This window comes from Muntiacus reevesi, chromosome 4, assembly GCF_963930625.1.
Source record: "Muntiacus reevesi chromosome 4, mMunRee1.1, whole genome shotgun sequence".
Classification (NCBI taxonomy): Eukaryota; Metazoa; Chordata; class Mammalia; order Artiodactyla; family Cervidae; genus Muntiacus; species Muntiacus reevesi.
The window spans coordinates 123,079,333-123,101,840 of record NC_089252.1 but is presented as its reverse complement, the minus strand read 5'-3'; the positions used below and the strand labels follow the sequence as shown (position 1 = coordinate 123,101,840).

Here is a 22,508-nt window from a genome sequence, read left to right as displayed (position 1 = left end):
TCATCCTGTAGTGGAGTTTCAGTATTTGAATAAGATAAAGGGCTTTGGAGAGGCATTTGCTCTGCTTTCTACACAGCAGAAGTAATAAGAACATGGTAGCCGCCAGCTTTCCAGGGGGCTTGAGGACATAGAGTCCACCCATGAGTGATGTTTCAAAGGCAGCTCCTAAGAAATATATTTCCTCTGCTAAGAAACATCTTCTCCGTACATCCCATTTACATATATTTAGTGCTTTTCTTTTTGTTTGTTTTGCCTTAAGCTGTTGAATTACTGAAATACCACACAATGAATTACAGAGATCTCTTATCAAATTCACTTCAGTATTTAGAGGCTAATTGGAGGGAGAAGGGTGGAGGGATGGTATGGAGGACTAGCCAGTGAAGCAGGAGAGGAGGCAAGAGAGTGTGATGTTTCAGATCTGAGCAAAGAAAGTGTTTCAAGGAGGAAGTGACCAACTATGCCAAAAACTGCTCAAAGGTCAAGTAAGATGAAGATTAAGAACTGGGTGTGGATTTGGCAACAGGACTTATTAGAACCTGTAGTAAGAGCAGCTGTTAGTGTTGGGGCCAAAGATTTCTCAGGGTGGATTTAAGAGAGGATGGGAGAAGAGGATGTTGATTATGGACAACTCTTTTGAGTTTTAGCCTTTTTCTTTTAATTTAGAAAATTTGTTTATTATTTCCCTGTGCTTGTTGGTTACCTATTTTATATGTAGTAGTGTGTATAAATTAATCTGAACATTGTAATTTACCCCTCCCCCCACCGCCTTTTCCCATTTGGTAATCCTAAGTTTGTTTTCTATGTTGATGAGTCTCTTTCTGGTTTAGAAATAAGTTCATTTATATCTTTTTATTTTTAGAGTCCACATATAAGTGATAGCCATATGATATTTATCTTTATCTGACTACTTCACTTAGTATGGAAATCTCTAGATCCATCTGTGTTACTACAAACGGTCTTATTTCACTCTTTTTTATGGCTGAGTAATATTCCATTGTGTATACGTGATATATATATATATGAGATGTGATATATATATATATATATACTTATATATATCTTTATTCATTTATTTGTTAATGAACATTTAAGTTACTCCCATGTCTTGGCTATTGTAACTAGTGCTGCAGTGAAGACTGCAGTGCGTGTATCCTTTCAAAGCATGGTTTTCTCTGGATATTTGCCCAAGAGTTAAAGTGTAGGATCACATGATGGTTCTGCTCTTAGTTTTTCGTGACCCTTGGTACTGTTCCCTGCTGTGGCTGCACCAGAGTCAGGAGACGGCATGCCAGTCTTCTGTGGTGTTGCGCTCAGTATAAGACCATTTATAAAGCCATCGTGCCTGTACACGTTCTGTTAGTGATATGGAATCAGTGCAATCTCTGATCTCTGTTTGCTCTGACCATTGCTTTACAAAGAACACAGTGCTTAAGCCAGCCTTTGCAAGCTAAGGGCCTAGATGGCTTCTAAGGTTTCTCCCCATTGAACAATTATGGAGCTTTTCATTCCCAGCACTTCCTGCCACATCATCCTTAGGACTGCACTTATTTCTTGTATGCTTGTGATTGTGAGGCATAGCTTTAACAAAACTAAGAAGGTCTACATTAGTATCCAGCAGAGTAAAGAGGGCTGAGTGACTTGACGCAGTCGCAGTCAGAAGAGGAGTCTTATCCAGGACGGGTATTCTAGGAATACCTGCTCTGTTTCCGACCCTGAGCCCATCATAGCAGGCCGGATGGAAGTGGGTAACCCAAGGGGCTGTACCTCATGATAACCTTGCTTTCCACATGGGAGACCTGCTTTACAGGAACCTTTTAAGATATATCCTAACATACTTTTCCAGGAGATGGTGCCACTTACATGGCTTCCCTGCTATGAAAGGTTTTTTTATCAATTTTTTGCAAAGTATGATTGAGGAGACTACCATTATTGAAAAAGAGCATATTTCCCCATCTATACCATACCTACTTGTGTGTATTTTCCCAAACATTTCCACCTTTCTCCCTCCTGCATTTTATTTTTTAAAGATCAGCTTTTCTCATTACAGTTCATGGCATTCTGCTTTATGTCATTGTAGCCCGGACTGCCATGTAAAAATAAGTCCTGCAGTGTAGGAAGCCTGATGATAATAACAGATAAATCTGTTTTCTAGAAACTGTGCATTCCACAGCAGCCCTAGCATATACGATTCTTAAATAATCTCTTTGTTTTTCTTTTCCTCAAACAGAAGGCAGTCAAGTCAAGCAGTTTATTCTTCCAGTATTGTAAGAGAACTTTCATGCATTTTCCATGAATTGCATGGAAATGCATTTTCTTTTTTTTTTCTTTAAACTGCTGTTATAAAGTTTAGTGTGCTTTGGGATGTGTTGTTCCTTATTTCTTAAGGGTCAACTGTGCTGAGAGAGAGAAGGTCAACCTAAATAGTTCTCAGATTTCATTTCGGGAAATTCCAGGCCCCAGCTCAGCTTGTATTGTGCATGTCCACCTATCAAGGCTCAGCCCTCTGTTGTTGCAGCTGTTGCTGAGTATAGAGCCCATTTATTCCCCATCAGCTGGAGTTTCCTGTAAGTGTTACCCAGATGCTTTTTCCTATTCCTACTCAGTTGAGATTTTTACAAGTTTATCAAAGAGTTTGAACTCTACAGGACTTTGGAATACACATCTCTAGTGTCTAAGGGCTTTTCAAAACCCGGATGCAATCCTAGCAGCAAACTCTCAGAGATGTCAATTTTCTTGTTCGAGCTCTGCGATGGTGTTGGCACCTCCATGCAGAATGGGGGAAATGGAGGGAGGAGGTAGAATGAACATATGAAAAGTTTCTTTCATTGTACCTTTCTGTCCCCAACCATGCTGCTGCGGAGACAGTCTTAAGACGGAAGGAGAACTCAGAGTTACAGCCTTGAATCAGATCCTTTGTCCTAAGATAAGAAGAATTGTAGTGACTTGTCCAAGATCATCTGGCTAATTATGCCATCATCTTCTTATAATATGTGTACCTTTGATCTTGGAAAAAGAATCTCAAGGTGATAAACAAGGAGTTACTTTTTGCAGAGAAATTTTTGTTCTTGTTATTATTTATCTTAGGGGTCATGGAACATTGTGTTTGTTGGTGATAGATTGAATATGGTCTGTTCTTTCCAACTGGTCAGAAATGTGTATTTTAATAAGATAGAAATTTATATATATATACTATAATTATATAAACACTTGTACACATGCATGTGTTTTACTTCTATTAATAGTTATTTTGTCTCAGGGCCAGGAGGCAAATGCATTCGAATTTGTGCAAAATGAAAACATCAAAGTTGTAAAATGAATGGGCCCAGGATATACTAAATGAGGCACTTCAATTCTGATAAGTCACGTCTGATATAAACTCCAAGAATATGAAATGGTACACATGAATATCCTCTTTTTTTTTTTCCATAAAACTAGAGTAAAAATATGGGCTTCCAGGGGGGCACTAGTGATAAAGAAGCTGCCTGCCAATGCAGGAGACATAAGAGGAGGGAGTTTGATCCTTCAGTCAGTAAGATCCCCTGAAGGAGGAACTGACAACCCGCTCCAGTGTTCTCACCTGAAGAATCCCATGGACAGAGGAGCCTGGCAGGCTACACAGTCCACAGGGTCGCAAAGGGTCAGACACATTCTAAGGGACTTAGAATGCACGCAGAGCAAAAATGTAATGTTCTGCAAATAAAAGAGAATGCCGTTAGCACATTCAGACCTCGCCTCTCTCTCTTTCCCTTCCTTTGCCACACTCCTGTTAATCTTCTTGATTTTCAATCCTGTGATTTAAAAGTTCTTCTGCTAGTTTCCCAGGACAGCAATCACAGTATTTTTGTTTGCATCATCTTTTGGAGACATGGGTCACTGGGCAAATTCTGGCTAGGACTTATCAGCTGCATCTTTTACTTCCTAGTTAATACTGAGTCTAAGGGGATCAAAGAAGGGGATCCTACTTTGCTGACACTTGCCCTGGCTCCTTGCAGCACGTTCACCGATTTACTTGCCTGTAGTTAATAATAGGCACTCTGGAGTCAGATTGCACAGATTGGAATCCAGGCTCTACCTCTGTTAGCTAGGCAATCCTGGGTTAGTTATTCAAACTATCTGAGCTACTTTTCCCCATTTTTAAAAACCATGGATAATAATAGCATCTCACATACAGAATTTGGGGGAAGATCAAATGAGATAATCCATGTGAAGCAATTATTTCCTGGTGCCAATTAAAAGCGCTGTAAAGAATAGCTGTTACTATGATTATATATGAAATTAAGCATTCTTAACCTTGAGAGAGATGGAGAAGGTCGTATTACCTAGATTTTCCAAAAGGTGCACCTGCGTGGCTCTGTGGGCCTCCATGGCCAGCCCGCACAGGTGCTCAGAGCTATTCTGTGGGCCCGTCCGTCACCGAGTTGTCATTCTCTCGGCTCTCTGACTTTCAAAGGACCGAGAGGAAGGCCCATTGTTAGCCACTGAAGGATATCCACTGGCCAGAGTACATCTGACTGTAGTCTCTTACAGAACAAAAAAATCATTCTTTATTCATATTCTAACTTCCTCTGCAGGAAGTTAAACAATGTAGCAGACAAGGACCTTCTGTCTAAGGTGAGTTCAGGCTAGATAAGCAGAAAAATAGAGCTGTGCCCAGCTTTCTTTCTTCCCTTCTCCCATTCTTATAAATGTATAATAGGATTGTTGGTCTAAAGGTTCTGTTTCCAAGGGTGAATGTCCCTGTGTATACATTTATATTCATTCGTACCCCTTCTCAGTAAACCGCTCACCATTCCCCAAGCGATTACTCTGATTTGTTTCATTTTGTATTAATTTTCTAGAACTTCATATTCATTGCATTATAAAGTGTGTTGTATTCTTTAACACTTACCCTTCTACAGACTGTTGGGGGAGTTTGCTGGCATGTCTTATGCAGAGATTCCAAGTTTATAAGTCATTAGTGTATCTTTCTGTTGTCCAGTGTCACTGCTGGGTAGAACTACTACTATGAAAGACCTAAATATGTGTAAATGAGGACTTAAAATATATTCTCCAATAGACAAAATGATATACATGACATACATACACAGTCAACAGTGGTTGAAATATACCATTGTATATTATTCAGGTAACTTTGGAGTTTTAAATTTCATTGACAGAGTCTAGAAATCAAATAGCCGTATGCATCAGATTTTGTATTTAAAAGAGGGTGTAGAGAGTGCCAGTTAACCCAGTAAGCCTGGGAAGTGGTAAGGAGTGTTCTGGTGCACTCTGGTACCCCTGTATGTCAGTTAGGTTGTTGTTTGCTTGCCAAGGGTTAGTGGCTTGAGGTTGTCTTCGTTTCCATACCTGGATATGCCAGGTATGCTATTATTTCACTTACATAACTTTGAAAATTATATAATTGGTGAAATGTGAATGCAAAAAGAAAGAGGCATATTGATTTTATGGCAATTAGATTTTTGTGTTATGGAAAGGCACAATATATCTAGGTGGCTAAAGAAAAAATCTGTCAATTAAGTATGGATGAGATAATTGTTAAAGGGGAAAACTGTATGTAGGAAAAAATCAGAACAATCTAGAATTATGTACAATAATGGCTTTACATGTGTCTTTGTCTTAAGGTAAAACAGCTAGACATGTGTGGAGCAGTTTATGCAACAAAAAGAAAGCAAAACTAGAGGACCTATGATCAAAGACAAGGCAAGTTTAGAAAACTTGGGTATATTTATGTTCATCTCTATATGTGCTATTTTTAAGTTTGTCATTGCAGGAAAACTTACCATATGCAAAGTAAATATAGTAACATAACCTCCACATACCTCTCATGCAGATCCAGTGGTTACCAACTTTCCTATATTGTTATCCATGCTTCCACGGACTTCTCCTAACTCAATTAATCCCATCATTTTTCCTTGATTCCTTTGATTTATTTATTTATTTTTGACGTAAACTTTATATGCTTTGAAATGCACAGATCTTACAACTCTGTACAATTTTGACAAATAGACTTTGGTTATATACATGCTTATCACAATCTAGAACATTTCTATCTCCTCCATGCCCCTTCCCAGGGAATGCCCCTCCCCAGATATGACCACTTTTCTGATTTTTTTTTCTCACTTTAGTGTTTAAGAACTTCATATGAATGAAATCATATAGTATGTATTCTTTGAGTCTGCCTTCTTTTGCTTGGCATAATATATGTGAGACTCAACCAGTTATAAGGAGCTCAAACCAGGTTGTTAGAGTCAGTGGAGTCTCTTCCCAACCGGCGATCACTGTCAGCTTGACATGGGAATATTTAAGTAGGGATATTTACATTATGGAAATTGGCAAGCAGTAGAAATTGGGCTTTTTTCTATCCTGAGGAGTCAGCTGTCAGCCCATCACTGGTTTCACTCATGTGGTCAGGTGAATCAGGAACAAATCCTTTATATTACAGACTAGTGTTTCTTTAAATGGATACACCATGATCATTTATCAATATATTGTAGATATATATTACAAATTGTGTTGATGTGTACTTGTATTTTTCTAGTTTGGGGCTATTGTGAATAAAATGGCCATGAATGTCCTTATATAAGTCTTTCTATGGGCATATGGTTTTATTTATTTTGAATAAATACCTAGGCATCCCATCAGGGTTAGGGTTATGATTCCTTGGCTTCCCTGGTGGTTCATTTGGGAAAGAGTCTATCTGCAATGTGGGAGACACAGGGTTCGATCCCTGGGTTGGGAAGATCTGCTAGAGAAGGAAATGGCAACCCACTTCAGTATTCTTGCCTGGAGAATCCCATGGACAGAGGAGCCTGGTGGGCTACAGTCCATAGGGTCCCAAGAGTCGGACTCAGCTGAGTGATTAACAGTTTCACTGTCAAATACCTAGGAATGGAATTGCGTATAATTTTAGCTGAAAATTAAGTGTCCTGGGTATGGAAGCATCTTTATTTAAATAACTTTTACATTAGTATTATTATGTTATTAACCTACGTCTCCCACATTGCAGGCAGACGCTTTACCTTCTGAGCCACCAGGGAAGCCCAATTTTTATATTAATGAACTTTAAATTGACTGATCCACTGACCTAGTCCAGATCACATGGACTTACCTTGGTAAGACTGCTGCTGCTGCTGCTGCTGCTAAGTCGCTTCAGTCATGTCCGACTCTATGCGACCCCATAGACGGCAGCCCACCAGGCTCCCCCGTCCCTGGGATTCTCCAGGCTAGAACACTGGAGTGGGTTGCCATTTCCTTCTCCAATGCATGAAAGTGAAAAGTGAAAGTGAAGTCACTCAGTCTTGTCCGACTCTTAGCGACCCCAAGGACTGCAGCCCACCAGGCTCCTCCCATGGGATTTTCCAGGCAAGAGTACTGGAGTGGGTTGCCATTGCCTTCTCCCTTGGTAAGACTACAAATTCTCAAAGGTTTTTATTTAAAAAAAAATAAATAAAGCACACATACAGAAATAGAATAAAATGCAAAACAGATAAAAATGTACATCCTAATGAATTATTGCAAAGTGATTGTCTGTTTAACTGTCACCTAGGTCAAGAAATAGAATGTTGCCAGCATCTCAGAGAAGTTCCTTAATCTCCTATCTGGTTATGACCTCCTTTATTTCTCCTTTACAAAGATTATCATTATCCTGACTTTATAGTATCACTTCCTTGCCTTTCTTTAGAGTTTTATCATTCACATATATGTTTCTAAATGTTATAATTTAGTAATGACTTTCAAATGAAAATATGAATTCTTTTTTTTTAAAATTTTAAGATGAAACTTTATTAAGCTTATAAACAATATTGGAATAGTTAAGATAACAAGATACATATTATCTTAAGTTTTACTGGTTAGATTTTTCAACCTTGGTTAAATAAGAAGTACTTAAGTACTTGGAAGGTGTTTGGAGTTAGGCAAATACATGAAATGCTTATAAAGGAAATCAGGTATGATAAATTTATTAAGGTAGCAGTTTTAAACATAAAGGAGATTTAATAAAGTTACAAAAACCTCCTGAAAATAATTGCTTGAAATTTGGAAGATTCATAATTAAGATAATAGATTAATAAGCTGAGCTTAAATAAGGTCCTACGTTTATGATGTTAATAAATTCAATACTATTTTTTTTAGCTGAAATAGTCTTTTTTTCCACCATTGGCTATCTGTTTTACATATGACAATGTATGTTTCTAGAAATCATGCATTCTTATATGTCTGGTATCTATAGCTAAAAATTAGATTTGTAAGACATTTGTGAGTTTTTCATGTTGTGTGTAATGATTTATTCATTTTAATTGCTTTATGCTACTCTGTTGTATGAGTTTTCTTATTATTTTCTAATGCCATGAAAATTTGGGAGTTCTCAGTTTGGGAAAATTGTGAGTAATGCTACCATGAACATTATTGTATTGAATATATGAATCCTGATGCACATGTATATAATTTTCTGCATACATACATATTGTCTTAGTTTGAGCCACTATAACAAATCACCACAGACTGGGTGACTTGAACAGCAAGCATCTATCTCTCAGTTCTGAGAGCTGGGAAGTCCAAGACCAAGGTTCCAGAAGATCCAGTGTCTGGTGAGAGCTCACTTCTTGGTTTGCCAGTGGCCATCTTCTTGCTATGTCCTCACAGAGCAGAGAGCAGAGACAGGAAGCAAGCTCCCTCCTGTCTTTCTTCTTACAAAGGTCACTAATCCCATTATGAGGATTTTGCCCTCACGACCTTCTTATTTCCCAAAGGACCCACATTCTAACACCATCGCATTTGGGTTAGGACATGAGCATATGATTTTTAGGGGAAAGCAAATATGCAGTCCATAGTAAATATGCATGTCTTTATCTTTAGTGAATGACACTGGAATGTCTTCCAAATGTACTTGTTCCTGCTGTTTTGGAATATATGAGAATTCTCATCTTTCCATATTCTCTTTTGCTTTCCTCCTTAATTTTAGTCATTTTATGGATATATATAGTCATTGGCCAATAAAAAAGTTTCCTCTTTATCTCTTATAATGCTTGTTTTTCTTAAAATCTACTTACTTAGGCATTAAGATGCCTGAATATTTTTGGTAAATGTTTGCAAATTCTTTTTCATCCTTTAAACTTTCATCCTTTAAACTTTTTTTTCCATTAAGAAAAAAAATTCAGTCCAATAAGTCATCATTTAACTGTAGCATTTAGCGTTTATCTTTCTTAAAAGATGTATTTATTTATCTATTTTTTTATTTTTGGCGGCGCTGGGTCTTCATGCTGCACGCAGGCTTTCTCCCGTCGGATCGAGTGAAGACCACTCCCCTCTGCGGCGCACGAGCTGCTTGTCGGAGCACAGGCTCTCGGCGCGCAGGCTCCAGTCACTGCGGCGCGCAGGCTCTGTGGCTGCAACTCGCGGGCTCTGAAGCGTGAGCTCGGTAGGTGTGGCACATGGGCTTGGCTGCTCTGCCGCATGTGGGCTCTTCCCAGATCTCCAGGATCGAACCTGTGCCCCTTGCATTGCAAGGTGGAGTCTTAACCTCTGGACTGCCGGGGAAGCCCTTAACATTTATCTTTAGTATAATTTCTGATCTCCTTGGATTTAAATCCACCATTTTATGATATTCATTCTATTTGTCCTGATAGCCCTGTATATCTTTTTTCGTTTCGATTGACACTTTTTGTATTTTTTCCATTCCTCTCATCCAGTTACCTTAGAATTTACATCCTCTTTAGTGTTATCCTAGGGATTGCAACAGGAGAAGGCACTGGCACCCCACTCCAGCCCTCTAGCCTGGAAACTCCCATGGACGGAGGAGCCTGGTGGGCTGCAGTTCATGGGGTCGCAAAGAGTCGGACACGACTGAGCGACTTCACTCTCACTTTTCACTTTTATGCATTGGAGAAGGAAATGGCAACCCACTCCAGTGTTCTTGCCTGGAGAATCCCAGGGATGGGGTCGCACAGAGTCGGACAAGACTGAAGTGACTTAGCAGCAGGGATTGCAACATGTATCTGTAACTTATCAACATCTAATATTACATTGTTTTATTAATCTATTATTGTTATTATAGTTAATAAAGATACTATTTAATATATTAAAGATAATAGTTAATATATTTATTAAAATATAAACATTTTATTATATTTATATTATATTTAATTTAATATGTTATTATATTTAATCTATTTCCAGAAAATAAGGTAATCTTAAAGTATTTTAATGTCATTTACCTTTCCCACTAGATACTACTTGTATTGTTAGTTTTAATTATTTTATGTAGTCAATATTCAAATATATTTGTTCACACATTTATTGTTTTTATTTGCTATTTCTTTTTCTAATTCTTTTTTTTTTCATTTCTTAACCATTCATCTGGTTTTATATTTTTTCCCACCTAAAGAATGCTCTTGAATATTTTAATATTGGTCTGTTGGCAATGAAATCTCCCAATTCTTTTCCAAAAGTGTCTCTATTTCACCTTCATTAGAATTATGAATTAGCACTTGTTTTCTTTACACACTATAAATATACCATCTCCAGCTTTTATTGTGTTTTGTTGTCATTTGTTTGTTTTGAAAAGTCAGTGTTCAGTGTAATTGTTACTCTTTTTGAGGTAATCTATGTTTTTTTCCTCTGCAGTTTTGAAGATGATCTATATGTTTTTGACCCATAATTAGTTTTACTAAGATGTGTTTAAACATGTATTTCCTTTATTTAATCTTCTTGGGTTTATAGAATTTCTTGAATATATCTTAGAATATTCAGTTTTGAAATATTTTCCACCACTGTGCAAATATCGCTTCTGACCCATAGTCCCCTCTTAACCAGGACTGTGATTTACACCCAATTTAGACCTTCTCATGCTAGTCTCCATGCCTCTTAAACTTTCTTTTGTATATTTAATCGTTTTTTCCCTCTTTGTCCTTATTTCTAACTTGTTTCTTCTTATTTATGTATCATTTCACTAATTCTGTCATTACGTCTAAGCTAGTGTTAAACCATCATTGGGTTTTTAATTTTGTTGATTGTATTTTTGATTTTAGAATTTCTGTGTGTTTTTAAGAATCTACTAGGCCTTTTTTCATAGTTTCCAGCTATATGGAAATTCTCAATTGTATCTTTATAGCCTTAATTATAGTAATCATGGTTATTTTAAAGACTGTGTTGGATAACATCGACATCTGCAGCCCCCGTAGGCCTTTTAAATCACTTGTTGTTTCTGCTGGTTCTCAATTATTTTACCTCGTACTTTCACATGTGTGAATGGTTTGGTTTGAGCACAGACTTTATATTAAAGGACTCCCCTGGTGGCTCAGATGGTAAAGAATCTGCCTACAATGCAGGAGACCCAGGTTCAATCCCTGGCTCGGGAAGATCCCCTGCAGAAGGGAATGGCTTCCCACTCTAGCATTCTTGCCTGGAGAATCCCATAGACAGGGGCCCCTGGTGGGCCATACAGTATGTGGGGTCACAGAGTTGGACGTGACTGAGTGACTAATACTTTCACTCTTTTGTATTAAAGATCACTTGTAGAAATTGAGTCCTGATTTAATGTCTTTGAAAATTAATTACTTTTGCTTCAACAGTTATCTCTGGGTACTAGCAATCTGGGATGACCTCCATTTAATTTCTGAGACTGAGAGAATTGAAAGCTTGAGTCTCATTCCAATGAAGGACCACTTCTGGTTCACTGTTATTCCTAAGGGCCAACCCTTGGGGATCCTAACCCAAATTGTGTCGCTTAGATCACTAGCACCTCACCGTACTCCCAAGCACGTCCTGGAATCCGACTCTTTTCTACTGATTCCTGGGATATTGTCTGGAATGCTGCTCAGCCTCTAAGTCTCCTAGGAGCCCCAGGGGAAAAGTGAGGCTAAATCCTAAACTTGCCTCTCTTGATTTCTCTCCTCTCCTGGGTCATGAGCTGCTAATTATTTACTATCTTGTTGAGTCTCCATGTCTTCAAGTAAAAGCTTGTTTACATCTTGTCAAAGGTTTTCTGAATCACGAACTCTCTCATGATTGCAAATGGAATTAGACCAGAGCTCTTTAAACATCTAACTCTGCTTTACGTACAGTTGAAGAAGAAAAGTATTAATATATGCCTTTAAAAAAGCTCACAGCATATTTAGGAATACATAGAGTGTGATGTCTATTTAAAGGAAGAATACACATGGACAATCTCTCGAGCTGAAAGGAAGAGAAGTAGAGGTGGGCTGTGGTCACTAAGGACCTGGTTCTGGTTTTTCGGTGTGACTGTGGTCTTCTCTTGTTTCACATCCTATATTTGTCTTGTCTCGTCTCATTCACTAGTCATGGCTTTAACCTTATTGCTAAATATACAGTCTGACCACTTCATATCTTTTGAGCTTGACAGGTATAGCCCTCACTGTCTATTTGTATGTTACCACAGGATTTTCACAGGAACCTCAAGTGCAGTGTGTTTAAACCAATAACCATTCCAGATTCCCCCTTCCTCATTTAATGGTAAGGTATGTTTTTCTTTTTTGTATAGCCTTGGCCATGAATTTTATTAACCTTCACTGGATTCTGATGACTTTGCAGATTTTCCAAACCACTTTGAATGATCATAGCCTTAAAGTGCCAAACATTTCAGTAACCTATTTTACCTGAAAATTGGATTAAGAAATGTTGAGTGATAACTAAGACATACTTCATATTAAACTATTATTTGTGTTTTAACCATGTACATGTTTTGGATTAATTTTTATATTACACAGGACTGTGATAGAAATTTAATTATTTTTTCTTTTATTTAGTGATTTATAATTAAATATTTTATTAAATATTCTGGAGATAATCTTAAGAATAAATGATTACTTTTCTAAAGGCTTCCCTGGTGGCTCAGACGGTAAAACGTCTGCCTGCAATGCGGGAGACCTGAGTTCGATCCCTGGGTTGGGAAGATCCCCTGGAGAAGGAAATGGCAACCCATTCTAGTACTCTTGCCTGGAAAATCCCATGGACAGAGGAGCCTGGTAGGCTACAGTCCCTGGGGTTGCAAAGAGTTGGACACGACTGAGTGACTTCACTTCATATGTATCTGTGTTCACACACATGCATATATAGACTTACCTTTCTTAGAGAAGCCCTTCAATCTTAATTTTACTTGCAAGTGAGGATATCTATTTCCCTTTCACATTCAGAGATTAATTGAGAAAAAAGGAAAATACTTGGCACAATTATTTCACGAGACATTCTTGTAAAGAAAAAAAAGTTAAGTGGTAGGCCAGAAAAGCAGATAACTCTGTAAAGAATTTCATTGACTGTACACTAATGGATTCCAGGGTACAATCTGAAAACTGAATGTAGGGCCAAATGGATTTGAACTGTAGGATGAGACCTATTATTTGATCAACTAATCATTTTATTAAATTAGCATTGAAAATAAAATAGCAAATATAAAAATACATCATGAATGCTGGAATACATTTGGTGTGCCAAACATTTGTTCATTTATATTTATGCATGTATGTTTTCTTTAGGTCATATTAAAATGTTTGTCATATGCTGACTCTGAATCTCTCTCGTTTATGGGGTGTGTGTGTGTGTGTGTGTGTGACCTGGCGTTCAGCAGTAATGCGCTGGATGACGCAGTAGAAAGGTAGACATCTGGAGTAAGAATTAGGGCTATAGAAGACTGGATTTAAAACCGTGAGCGAATGAAACTGAAGCACATGGATTTTATATGAATTATACCTTATTGCATTTAGCTTAAAGGCTAGATAGCTCTCAGTGAAGTCTATAAGATAACATCAATTAGGAGAGGCTCTGTGAGTATCCCTTCTCAGGTTTCCTCTGGTTCTCTCAAGAAAGAAATGCTTAAGCCTTGGCTCCTGTCTTTAGCTTCATGAAGGAGGTCATCTTACAGGGTTGAAGGCAATGCCAAATAGGATCTTGTTGAGCTTTTTGGGCTCCAGACATGTCACTCTAAAATTAAAGAATAGTTATTTAAATGATCAAAAAGTTGCTTATGACAAATCTTGTCACTTAAATCTAATATTCAAATTTTACGTTTATCTTCTTGCTATGTTACCAGTGGGTATTGTGTCTTTGGTCTCCAGTTACATGATAGTGACTCAGTAACACATAAGCACATATTCATTATACTTTCCTTTGACATGCCATGTCAGAAGTCCCAGAAGCATGAGAACCTTAACCATGGTCTACGTCAGAGGATAAACCCTATCTTGAACTGAAGTCTTCTGCCAAGTTTTCTTGTATTGCTGAGTTCAACAGATTTTGGAAATGTACCACTGAAGATATTGCATCCTATTGATGGATTCTAACAGCCCTCTCCAGATATAAAAGGATAGTATTTCAAATTGCACAAGAGTTGGGGCAAGTCCTTGCTTGTCTGGATTGAGGGCAGTATCGTTCTAGCCCTGTCTTCATTAATCCCAAGTCTGAGTTCTAAGAAATGGGTCTTTGCAACAAATATGTTGTGTAACAATCTGAAAATAGCTTTGCCCAGAGCAAGGAGTCATAGGTACACCATGATTCACAGCAAGATGGGAAAATATGATACAAAATTATCAAAAGATTAAAAAGCTGGGTTTGTGATATTGATTCTCTTACCATGTTAGAGAATTACTGACGTGTTGAATTTGGCCTCTTTGGACTGAATGTTTATGTTCCCCCCAAATTCATTTGTTGAAGCATTAACCCCAAGTGATGATATTTGAAGGTGGGGTGTTTGGGAGGTAATTAGGTTTAGATGAGGTCATGAAGATGGGATCTTCATGATGGAATTAGTTTCTTCTTTCAGAAGAGAAGGAAGTAGGAGTGCAGAGTTTCTCTGTCTCTCTCTCTCCACCCCTGTCTCCATCTGCCATGTGAAGATACAGAGAGATGTCAGCCATTTGCAAGTCAGAAACAGGGCCCTCACCAAGAACCAAATGTGCGCACATGATTCTGGACGTCCTAGCCTCCAGAACTGGGAGAGATCAATGCCTTTTGTTTAAGCCACTCAGTCTGTGGTACTTTGTTACAGCAGCCCAAGCCGACTAGGACCCCTGTGTTCTCAGAGCTTGTCAGGCCAGAGGATGTGTGTGTGTGAGAGCTGGAGGAAGCTTGGCTGAGGTCAGAATCCCGTGGACAGAGGAGCCTGGCCGCTCCAGTCCATGGGGTGGCGGAGAGTCAGACACGACTGAGGCAACATGGCTTGCACGCAGACAAGGGACATCCTCGAGGGGCGAGGAAAGAAACTCAGCAGAAAGAAGCTAGGGCAGGAAACAGTTGTTAAAGGGCTACAGAAGTCCAGCTACACATAGAGGACCCCAACAGTGTGAGAATGCTAAAGAATTCACAGAAGTGCAAGCGAAAGAGACAGCTCTCTGTGTCTGCCAAGTCAGAGGTCCCTCACACCAGGATGTCCTAACAATCCCAGCCAAGTCAAAGCTGGCCGGCTCCTCCGTCTGCCTCCACCTCCTCCTGCCCTGAGTCCGGAGAGAATCTGAACTGTCGTGGCAAGACGGCATGGAGAGAAACCCTAGTTAATGAGAGAGAGAAAATTCTCTGACCACTCTCCTTTCTCATTGCAGACCATCCCCCCTTGAGGTAAACCTCAGCACTGCCAAGATGGAAACTTCAGCATTAAAGCATGTTTGCAGATTTTCCTATTATGAGGGGCAGGGTATTTTTCTTGCTAAACTGAAGGCGTGCTTTATTTTTTGCAGTAACCAGAGAATAGTTTGCAGTGATGGTTAAGTGACCGATAAGCAGTTTTCTGTTATGGAGACTGGTTTGTAGTGTGTGCCCGCCATGACTGATTTCAAGCATGATATGAAATGCAGAGTTAGGAAGAAACTTGTGCAGTTGACTCTGGTGAGTCTATATGAACAGATTCAGTACATCACTGACTGTCATCTGAGAATGACCTGAAAAGTCTTGTCACCTGCCTAAGTTTTCATCCAGGGTCAGGGAATATCTATCCCCAAGCCTAATTTAAAGATAGTAGATGTTTAGAGAGAACAGCATCGAAACATGTATATTATCAAGGGTGAAACAGATCACCAGCCCAGGTTGGATGCGTGAGACAAGTGCTCGGGGCTGGTGCACTGGGAAGACCCAGAGGAATTGGGTGGAGAGGGAGGTGGGAGGGGGGAACGGGATGGGGAACACATGTAAATCCATGGCTGATTCATGTCAATGTATGGCAAAAACCACTACAATATTGTAAAGTAATTAGCCTCCAACTAATAAAAATAAATGGGGGAAAATAAAAAACAAGAAAATTAAAAGAAAAAAAGATAGTAGAAAAACAAAGTTGCCTTCTAATTTCTTTGAAACCTCGGTTGTTCAACATAATAGTCACACATTTGAAAAAAGAGAATTGTTTTATTGGAGTGTCTTAAGATATTTTGAGCACGGAGATTTTAGAGCAGGGCAGGTCAGGAGGCAGTAAGGAATGTTCCCTTTCCTCTGTTTGTTGGAGAGATGGAATGTGAACTGAAACAGCCTGAGTCTTATTTGAAATGGGGAGGACATGGTGCCCTGGAATTGTTTCCAGTGTTAGTTTGGCTCATGCTCATTGATTCTGCGATTTCTCCAGCAGCCATTAGCGTAGCTATTGGAACAGGGTTAGAGCAAAGTGACAGACACTGAATAGTATCTATGAAGCTAACATTAAGCATACTTAAAATAATCTCTGGGAACTTCTAGAATTTGGTAGGAGGAATTTTAAGAAATGCTCTTTTTTTTATTGATATAAAAGTTGATAAAATAAATACTATGATGCTGATGATAACAATGATGACTCCCACATAACCTGGGAAATTTGACTTTTCATGTTTATTCTTTTATATCTAGTCTTGAATTCCTACTTACATGTCCTTTTAAATTTTTATTATTAATTTTAGCACAGGGACAGTTATTTACACATTTTTATTCTTGGGGCCTGGGACATTCATTATATATCTAATTGTGGTATTGGTGATGACCAAACCAAATAGCAGAAAACTGGGCATCTTTTCAGGTAGGAGAAATAGATGGCTTGTCTTCTTTTAGAAGTTTACTTGATGCTCAAAGGTGAAACATTCCCCTTGCATAGCTAATTATAAACTTCCTGTTATATGAGTTCCTAAGGGGTGGACTATCTTGACCTTTTAGATGTTAATGTCTTTTCTCAAATCACAATTATATTCTTAATCCTCATTCTGCTAACTGGCAATTTTCTGACAGATTGAGCTTTCATTATTCCTTATTTCATTAATTGCAATTTGTATAATAATAGAATCTTCAGAACAGCACTTTACCAAATGCAAAGGTTATCAAATGCTAATGAGCACTTTTAAATGGCTTGTTAACTCACAGCAAGGCTTTTTAAGTTTCCATAGTTCCTTTATTATGTCCCTATTTTTCTATACATTCTTTTTTTTTAAAGTATTCCTTAGGATAATTTTAAATATTCTTGGAAAAATTAACATATTTGATTGCCTTCTATACAAGTATGCTCACTTGGTCATTTTATTTATTCTATTCCTCAAGACCTGTAAGTAAGTGGTTGCTATTCCTCTCTAGCAAAGGGAAATGAGGACAAAAAAAATGCTAAGTGATGTGCTTAACATGAGGTAAGAATTTGAGTTCAAGTTTTCTATCTTTAAAGGTTTTGTTCTCCATTCTAGAAAACTCAAGGGTCTCCATTAAATGTTTACCGTACGGACAAAATAAATGGGGAAAAAAAAGTGGCCCATGAATAGCAATGAAAGGGCGTCCCCTGATCAGATGTCCTCACTGGCTTTCCTTATTTTACTTTACTTCACTATTCTACTCATTTCTCTCCTTTCCTCCTTTAATCCGACATAACTTCTCCTGTTTCACCTTCTTCTCTTCCAGTCTGCCAGCCTGTGGCCTGGAGCTGTGTAGGAATCGTTCGTTTACCCAGACGAACGCTCTATGTCCACATTTGCCTAGCAGCATTCTGTCTCCACTGGGATTCATACATTTTGGGTGAAAGATAATGAAAACACCACATTAGAATGGTTTTTGTGTGAATGGTATAAACCATATCACCTACCTGGGGTACAAATATAATCGTGCTTTATTTTTCCAATTAATTACTTGAGACACTGCTTCTACCCTTCAGAAGAGTATCATATGCCTACCTGCTGAGATGTCCATAGCACTCTTCTTGAAATTGCCTAAGGATTCTGGGATTTCCTGAATTATTAGGAGTTGAGCCTGTTTGTAAATGCAATGCAGGAGGAGAAGTAAAATCTGATTGGGCCACTACAGGCCATTGCATTTGGTCATGTCTCAGTTGTTGTAAACTGTTCACAGTTCAGTTCAGTGGCTCAGTCGTGTCCGACTCTTCGCGATCCCAAGGACTGCAGCACGCCAGGCCTCCCTGCCCATCACCAACTCCCGGAGTTTACTCAAACTCATGCCCATTGAGTCAGTGATGCCATCCAACCATCTCATTCTCTGTTGTCCCCTTCTCCTCCCACCTTCAATCTTTCCCAGCTTCAGGGTCTTTTCAAATGAGTCAGCTCTTCACATCAGGTGGCCAAAGTATTGGAGCTTCAGCTTCAACATCAGTCCTTCCAATGACTATTCAGGACTGATTTCCTTCAAGATGGACTGGTTGGATCTCCTTGAAGTCCAAGGGATTCTCAAGAGTCTTCTCCAACACCACAGTTCAAAAGCATCAATTCTTTGGTGCTCAGCTTTCTTTATAGTCCAACGCTCACATCCATACATGACTACTGGAAAATCCATAGCCTTAACTAGATGGACCTTTGTTGGCAAAGTAATGTCACTGCTTTTTAATATGCTGTCTAGGTTGGTCATAACTTTTCTTCCAAGGTATAAGCGTCTTTTGATTTCGTGGCTGCAGTCATAATCTGCAGTGATTTTGGAGCCCCTGAAAATAAACTCTGCCGCTGTTTCCACTGTTTCTCCATCTATTTGCCATGAAGTGATGGGACTGGATACCATGATCTTTGTTTTCTGAATGTTGAGCTTTAAGCCAACTTTTTCACTCTCCTCCTTCACTTTCATCAAGAGGCTCTTTTGTTCTTCTTCACTTTCTGCCATAAGGGTGGTGTCATCTTCTTATCTGAGGTTATTGATATTTCTCCCAGCAATCTTGATTCCAGCTTGTGCTTCATTCAGCCCAGCATTTCTCATGATGTACTCTGCATATAAGTTAAATAAGAAGGGTGACATTTTATAGCCTTAATGTACTCTTATTAATAGCTACAAAAATACATTTAAACTTTTTTTTTTTTTTAATTTTATTTTATTAGTTGGAGGCTAATTACTTCACAACATTTCAGTGGGTTTTGTCATACATTGACATGAATCAGCCATAGAGTTACACGTATTTGATAAATATTAACACCAGCTATTCAGCTTTTAAAAATTAAACACATTATTAAGATGTCAGAAATATAAAATGATATCTATCGTGTGTAACTGGGAACCAATTGTACATTAAAATGAAAATATAAACTTAACTACATGTAGCAACATCAACAAAACTGCATTTTTTTATAAGCTTCTTGTATCTTACTCTTTTAAGTGTTTTATTTCCTACATAGTCATGTTTTTGTTCCTAAATGATGAATTAAGAGAAAGGATTTATGTCATTATCTACCAACCTTTGTTCTCAAATAAGACATTTTATCATGGATAATCTTAAATTCCTTTAAAAAAATCAAACCCCATTTTATTGGTGAAATGTTTTCTTTTTTTTTTAATGTTTTCTTTTTTAACACTGGTTTTTATGGAACTAGAGATACCTATTTTGGTCAGTTAAGAACCTGTGGATTTGATAAAGAAAATATTAAGGAAACACACAGAATATCTTTTTTATGTTCCTTTTGAATTTGTATTTTGATATCAGCTTTCTTTTAAGAAAAAATTTTAATTGGAGGATAGTTACTTTACAATATTGTGATGCTTTTTGCCATACATCAACATGAATCAGCCACAGGTATACATGTGACCCCCCATCCCGAACCCTTCACATCCGCTCCCCCCTCATCCCTCTAGGATGTCCCAGCCTTCTTTAGCGGTCTCTCTTTAACTGATGGTACACCACAGATACAAATTAACCAATGACTATGAACAAAAAACTGATGAGAACTGCATAATGGTCTAAACTACCTGTGGATGGTATTCTGATGGTGATACACTGGTAAGGTTTAGCTCATGAGCCACTATGCATGCTCATGTAACTTCTTCAGCCAGATATGAGGCTTGTTCTCGTGGCCTGCTGGTCGGGCAGAGCCCTCCACAGGCCCTCGAGGGCAGCCGCAGCCTCCAGCTCAGCTGCTGGTTGCTCTGGACTCTGGTTGCTGCTCTGCCTCTGTGAGAGCATCACTGTGGGGACAGCTTTCTTCCAGCATGATTGCTGCTGCCGGTGCCAGTAACCGTGGGAAAAGGTAGGCTACTCTCCTGGACCAGTGCATTTCACCTGTGGGTGCTCATCTCTGCCTTAAAGTCCCTGGGTAAAACATAGACCAGGAAGTACATGTCATCGTTTTAAGATTTTGAGGATTTTGAGCGTTTTAAGGATTCAGTTTGATGATAAAGAAAGGGAAGTACAACCTATAAAGAAAAAAGTACTGCTTCAGTTTCAGATCCTCCTGGGAGTTTCTTTTTTTTCTTGACCATGTCCTTTTATCTTGGTATACCAGGGGCCTTGTGGGAACTTAGTTCCCCAACCAGGAATTGAACCTGTGTCCCCTGCAGTGGAAGCATAGAGTTCTAACCACTTCTTATTTCAGCAGAGTCTTGTATCATTCCTGGTAGCCAGGAACAGTTCACCTCCCACCCAGGCACTCCAACTGCTGTTAATGTATTCAGGATTCTGGGTTGGCTAAGTCCCTGTTTCTTCTTCCACCATCTCTTTTCAGTTGTCTTAATAGGAAACCTTTTTTTCCTACCCCTTTATACCTCCTGCTCCTTCAAACAAGCTTTCCCCTCATTCCTCAAGCTGTTCAATTTTTACTTTCAGCTTAGAGTAATTTTCTCCAGGAGTTTTTTGCTGACCTCCCCAGCAGGCATTAGAGTTAGCCTAGGCATACTAGGTTCTCGCCACAGCCCTTAGCACATTGTATGGTAGAAGCTGTTTTATTACCTACATCTTCCACTAGATTGAAGTTGCTTGGCATGACTTTTTCCCCATGGTAGTCCCTGCCCCTCACATGGTGCTAGCATAGAATAGATGCTCAATAAATAGTGATGAATGGATGGTCAGATGGACAGATCAATGAATGAAGCCTTTCCTTTTCTAAGAAGAGAAAGAGATGAAGAGAATAGGTAGGAAAAGTACAATAGATGAAAAAGAATGAAGCAATCTTTTCCTTACTTGGATCACTATGCTCTTCTTAAAAAAGGACAGAAGAAAATTAGCTTGTCAGCTTGTTGGTTGGTTGGTTTAAAATCTTGCCACCAGTGAAAGTTTGCTGCAGTGCGCCCATTGCCTCTGTTTTTTTTTTTCTTTTTTAAAAATATTTTTTATTTATTTTTGGCTGTGCTGGGTCTATGTTGGTGCATTTGGGCCACTCTCTAATGGCCAGTGTGTGGGCCTCTCATTGCAGTGGCTTGGCTTGTGGAGCATGGGCTTAGTTGTCATGCAGCATGTAGAATCTCCTCAGACCGGGAATCCACCCCATGTCTCCTGCATTTGCAGGAGGACTCTTTTTTTTTTTTCATTTATTTTCATTAGTTGGAGGCTAATTACTTTACAATATTGTAGCGGTTTTTGCCATACATTGACATGAATCAGCTATGGATTTACATGTGTTCCCCATCCTGAACCCCCCTCCCACCTCCCTCCCCATCCCATCCCTCTGGGTCTTCCCAGTGTACCAGCCCCCAGCACCTGTCTCATGCATCCAACCTGGACTGGCAATCTGTTTCACACTTGATAATATACATGTTTCAATGCTGTTCTCTCAGATCACCCACGCTCGCCTTCTCCCACAGAGTCCAAAAGTCTGTTCCATACATCTGTGTCTCTTTTTCTGTCTTGCATATAGGGTTATCATTACCATCTTTCTAAATTCCATATATATGCACTAGTATACTGTATTGGTGTTTATAAAAATATGGAACACTTCACGAATTTGAGTGTCATCCTTGCGCAGGGGCCATGCTAATCTTCTCTGTATCGTTCCAATTTTAGTATATGTGCTGCTGAAGCGAGCACTGTTTTCTTTTCTATCATGGTCTTCTTTACAAGAAACTTGTTATAAAAGTATATTATTTCAAGATGTCACTGTATAGAATTCAGTGTCACAGATATTTGTACTTGGTAATATTCAGTGGGCACAGTCATTTAATCTCCAGTGCAGCTAATCACATGAATATTACAAGTTTTGAGTTATTTCTATTTACCTGAGACATCTGATCCAGTAGGAAGAATATAGGACCAGAAAGCTGGAGGCTTCAGTTTTGTTCTTATTTGACCCATTATCTATGTATCTACTTCCCCTGTGGCTCAGATGGTAAAATGTCTGTCTACAATGCAGGAGACCTGGGTTCAATCCCTGAGT

General features: G+C 38.8%; 1 non-coding gene across 1 annotated transcript; it reads right to left on the bottom strand.

The window, feature by feature from the left end:
- Positions 1–22,055: 22,055 nt before the first annotated feature.
- Positions 22,056–22,162, bottom strand: LOC136167964 (U6 spliceosomal RNA). The gene has a single exon (XR_010663135.1). It is a non-coding gene; the product is annotated as a U6 spliceosomal RNA (small nuclear RNA).
- Between the last annotated feature and the right edge of the window lie 346 nt (positions 22,163–22,508).